The following is a 5,814-nucleotide window of genomic DNA, read 5'->3' on the forward strand; positions in this document are numbered from 1 at the left end:
AATACTTTATCAGTTCGGAAAATCGCTACGCGCACAAGTAAGTCGAATGCTTGCTGAGCAACACTTCGACTGGCGCGCGGTCTAAATAATCTCTTGCTGCGTTCAAAATCATCATCCAAGATTCAAAATCATCCACCCAGGTATAATTTTATCCTTCACATTCGATGAAATAAAATAAAATTTATGAAAATATAGATATTTTCCTATACATTACGTTTTTCAAATTATTACAATAATTATTTAAAAAATCGATTTCTTCGAAACTATTGGCCAATGGCTGAGACAACGGCAAATGGCCGGACACGAATCGTTTTTTTATTTTTACTTAAGGACAGCCTGTAAAAAGCGTCAAAATCCGATGCTATCACCTGATATTTCTCTTGTAAGTTACATATAGTGTGTATGTACATGTTAATTGTGTTATTTTACAGTTATATTGTTGAATGAGGCATTACATTTACACAGAACAGAAACATCCATTAGACGTTCATCATGAAGATTCGAAACTATTAGACGTAAAACTTCCACTGGACATCCACTAGAAATCCAGAGTTCCATATTTTATACGTCGATAAGACCTCTATTCCATGTATTAAAAAATGTCTATTAGGCATTATACGGATGACGTTATATGGATCAATTGTAGATGTTTATATAGAGCTCATAAAGCTTGTCTAGATGTTTAAACGTTAAATGATCAATTATAGATGAATTAGAGCTCTAATAGATGTTGAAAGAACGTTGTATGCACACACAAAAATATAATTACTTACTTTCAAAATGAGAATATTTTTTCTCTGTTAAAAAAAATAACTTTTTTTTGTTATTATTAACTTTTTATTTTTCCTGTTCAATTTATATTTTTACTGTTTTGCATACCTATGTATATTCTGTTTTATTAACTACAATTAATTATTAAAAAACGTATCACATTGTCGGTAAGATTCGAAACCAAAACGGAGGCTTAATACATTTACGCTGAGGTGATTGAGTCATTGCCAATATTATCTTTTACCGTAATCATTCTTAATTTCAACCTCTGTTGACAGTTTAATATTATTAATGTTTGAGGAGATTATATACATGTAAACGAAATAATACGCTGGTATTTATTAACTTAGTTGAGTTTGGAAAATGGCAATGACAAATTGTTTGTCCTTAGTGCTGGATCAGTCTCTGGTCTTGAGAGATCGTGCGACCGTGGCAGACGTGTGTTTCGTCTCCCTACCATAGGTGCGTTCGGCAATGTAAATCTGAGATGTGAGCTAGCAGATGGCGAGCTTGATTACGTGATCTTCGAGCAATCCGAGTGCTAAGAATTAATTCCGAACGCTACAGAACTATAAAGTGTTCTTTAAGATTAGATTATAAAATGAAATTATTTATTTTTATGAATAAATAAAAAATACCCTATTAATTAAAATTTTCTCTTTCGCTTTACTAGAAACTAATAATAGTCTTATATACTACAAATAGATCGTTACATATGAATGTAGCAGACTCATATGGGTAATTCTTTTACAAATCGAACACCTGTCTGATCGACACCTCTTCGATTTGACTGAAACTTTTTTTACGGATTCTATGTCGAAAAAAAAGAGATACGTGTCCGAGGAATTTTTTTTTATTTGCATATTTTCGATAATACAAGTGATCGAACATTTGAGAATGGCAAGTTTTTTGGCTTGGAGACTCATTTTCATAAATCCATAGGTCCGAATCTTTAAGAGCTACAAAATTTTCACCAATTGCACTTTTGTAGCTGAAGGACTGAACTGTAAGAAAAAAATTTTTTTTACAAAAAATACTAACAAATTTATATTGTTATTAACAATTTAATTGTTTAAATCGATTTTTAACAAACGCCCCCAAAACGAATCAAGTTTTTAGTATTTTTATCGCATTCTCCGTCAAATTTTACGTCAAAAACATGTTTTCAAAATATGGTACCTTTTCAATTATTATTGTTAAAATATTAATTTATATAGCGCGTAACGGCCAAAAAAACGGTTTTTTGCTAATAAAACGAAATCTGTAACTCGTATCAAAAAAAGTTAAATGTAAAAGTTGTAGATAATTGACAGATCTACAACTTTTCTCGAAAATTTTTTTTGACATAACCTCAAAATTTTAAATTAAATTGCAAAAAATGTTAAAAATCAGCTTTGTAACAATTATTTCTTGACAATTTGCATAAAAAAAAGTTTATGGGTAATTAATTTCGAATCGAATCTCCTGACATGTTAGAAAACCAATCTTGATTGAAAAAAAATTATTATCAAGCTTTGAAAAAAAAATCTATCCAGTGCGTCATGTAATATCGCCCTGTTGGTTGTATTAGCCACCACTGCCATGAAAGACTTTGATAAATAATAATAGATCACTATGGATTACGGATCTCACTTTAGGCGGACTTCCCCGCGAAATTTTAAAAATATGCAAAAATTAAAAAACCAATATTAAACCAAAAAACCATTGGAGAAATAATTATGAATGCTAAGAAACGAAGTTCCAAAAAATACATAATTTCAAAATATAAAATAAATCCCACATGTCAAAGTTACGCACTGGATGGATTTTTTTTTCAACGCTTCATAATAATTTTTTTTCAATCAAGATTGGTTTTCTAACATGTCAGGAGATTCGATTCGAAATTAATTACCCATAAACTTTTTTTTATGCAAATTGTCAAGAAATAATTGTTACAAAGCTGATTTTTAACATTTTTTGCAATTTAATTTAAAATTTTGAGGTTATGTCAAAAAAAATTTTCGAGAAAAGTTGTAGATCTGTCAATTATCTACAACTTTTACATTTAACTTTTTTTGATACGAGTTACAGATTTCGTTTTATTAGCAAAAAACCGTTTTTTTGGCCGTTACGCGCTATATAAATTAATATTTTAACAATAATAATTGAAAAGGTACCATATTTTGAAAACATGTTTTTGACGTAAAATTTGACGGAGAATGCGATAAAAATACTAAAAACTTGATTCGTTTTGGGGGCGTTTGTTAAAAATCGATTTAAACAATTAAATTGTTAATAACAATATAAATTTGTTAGTATTTTTTGTAAAAAAAATTTTTTTCTTACAGTTCAGTCCTTCAGCTACAAAAGTGCAATTGGTGAAAATTTTGTAGCTCTTAAAGATTCGGACCTATGGATTTATGAAAATGAGTCTCCAAGCCAAAAAACTTGCCATTCTCAAATGTTCGATCACTTGTATTATCGAAAATATGCAAATAAAAAAAATTCCTCGGACACGTATCTCTTTTTTTTCGACATAGAATCCGTAAAAAAAATTTCAGTCAAATCGAAGAGGTGTCGATCAGACAGGTGTTTGATTTGTAAAAGAATTACCCATATGCAAGGTGTGTTTTCTTAAAAGAAAATATTACATTGCAAAATAAATTTCAGCAATTTATAAGTTATTTTGACACTTGATTTATATTCGTTGGAGTCTTTAATATATTAAAATAGTTTGATTTTATTTTATTCTATATATGCAACACACATAAGCTTTGATCTAAAAATTAACTAGCAAATTCTTTGTTTTTAAATACGTAACTTTAAAATTCATAAAGAGGAAAAGAATTAAAAACTTTCCTCGTTAAATATTGTATATAATGTACTCCATCAATTTCTATTTGATAGCATTTGTTTGAGCATTTGTAGACTCAGACATTATAACAGTTCAACAGTATAACAGTTATAACAGTACACTATTTGTAAAATAGAAGTATTAAAAGAGATGAATGTACGTTATGTGTTAACGAAGAGGGATTATCATAAATATACAGTGAATTTAATTTAGGTGCGAAAATTAGCTCTGCGAACTCTTTGAATTCGAAGTGGATCGAGCAGCTCGATTGGCTCTAGAAATTATAATACCGAACGCAGATGAGATGACATGTACAATAGTAGAAAGATGCCAAACGATTTTCGAAGTAAAAGAGCACATAGATGCCTCCGATTTGCAATGCCGAACGCACCTCATATTTGAATGTTGCCTTATTTTTTGCGTAAGTGTGGCCAACTTTGATTGTGCTATTTGTGTTTGGATTCTAGTGTTTTTCTTCTGCAGTCTATCCCATCCTTCTTCCCGTCGAGAAGCGGCATTGTCCTCGGCAGCAGCACGATATATGAGAAATCGCAATGTCACCGGTATGCGCTGCATATTCATTTAGCATTCGATTGGTAAACAACGGATTTTTTGGTTAGCTGTTCGTCCCCTCGAATAATTGGCCGATAGTTATCACCCTCAGCGGTATCTTCTACAGAATCAGCTCTGGTTCTGCGTCGCGTTTCGCTAATCAATCAATTCAATCTTTTGGTAATTAGTAATCCAGAACTATTTCCCCGGCATTATGCCGGAACCCCCGGCTGGTGCCAGAAGGGACGTCTTTCGCCTTCCCTCGCTCCCGGTCCTCCTAATTTTTAATCTCCCAACTCATCTATCTCAATCCCGCTTATTCAGTTTGACGAATTCGTCAATTCCCAGATTGGTAAATTTCTGATAAAAAAGTTTATCTAAAAAAATCAAATACCTTTCCGCCTTCATCTGCAAACGCCACGGATTCAAATCAAGCAGCCAACCTCAAATACAGAGGCTGCAAATTGTGAACTCCCGTCAAAGTCATGTTATGATGGACATCGAAGGTACATCGTCGAAAACCGCTACAGAAAGAAACATTCCGGAATCGGCCAATCCAGGCATTTCGCAAAAAAACAAGAGAGTTGTACTCGAAGTTTCTTCCTCCCCCTCCTCCCCCTCCCGCCAAGGCTCAAAAGACTCAAACAGGTAGGAATATTGAAACAGTCAAATATGTCTCGCAATATTTTATATTGGTAAGCCACTTTTAAAAAATTTCAAAAAAAAAAAATTTCTAGTTAAATCTCTACCTCAAATTAGCAACCGTTATCTAACTACAGACGGCAGCCCGTTTGCAGTACGTGTTCGTAACCAACACGAACCAAGGCTTTTTTCTCATGCATGAAGCGTTAATCAAAAGGGTTATCGCAAACAGTCAAAAGCGACATTGTTTAAATGCAGTCACGAGAAAATTCTCGTTGGAATGCGGTCGTTTGAAGCTCTGCTTTAGCGACACATAATCTCCGCGCATACATTCCCACCTATCATATTCTCAGAATGGGTGTGATACGCGAAATCAACGTTTCTCTGGAAATCAATGAAGAACTTAAATGGGCACTTCAGGCTTCATGCAAAATTGTCAGTGTGCAACGGCTCAATCATGCAGTCACTGTTAATGGGAAAAGAGAATATATTCCTTCACGTTCGCTGTGCATTAAATTCGCTGAGCAAATTCTACCCAGCCACGTAGTACTTTGCTATGATAAACATCCAGTTTCGCCATACGTTAGGATTTGTTATTCGTGCTACAGAGTAAGCCACACTCAAAAACATTGCAACAGCAACGCGAGATGTATGACTTGCGGCAACACTCCGCATGAAAATGTCAGCCCCTGTCCTCATAAAGATAAACCACTGCACTGCATTAATTGTGGTGGGGATCACCTCCCAGCGGATACAGTGTGTCTCGAAATTACCATGCAAAAAGCTATAATCAATGCCGCAGCGATCGAAAACATCTCTCTTATGGAACCTAGAAGGAAAATGTGTGGCATTGACTCTCGATATCTATCAGCCATAAATAATTCGAGATTAGACGCGTCCACTTTCCCACCCCTTAAAACTCGCTTCGGAATAAATCATCTGACTCCGCGTTCCAAAACAAATACTTCCTCAACTCTCTCTCTCTCTCTCTCTCTCTCTCTCTCTCTCTCTCTCTC

The 5,814-nt window shown here is 33.7% G+C and overlaps 1 protein-coding gene across 1 annotated transcript in view; it reads right to left on the reverse strand.

Annotated features, from left to right (window-relative positions):
* LOC108748547 overlaps positions 1–5,814 on the reverse strand; it is a 12,115-nt gene that overhangs the window by 5,008 nt on the left and 1,293 nt on the right. The window lies entirely within an intron of this gene.

Source organism: Trachymyrmex septentrionalis, unplaced genomic scaffold (assembly GCF_001594115.1).
Source record: "Trachymyrmex septentrionalis isolate Tsep2-gDNA-1 unplaced genomic scaffold, Tsep1.0 scaffold231, whole genome shotgun sequence".
Lineage (NCBI taxonomy): Eukaryota > Metazoa > Arthropoda > Insecta > Hymenoptera > Formicidae > Trachymyrmex > Trachymyrmex septentrionalis.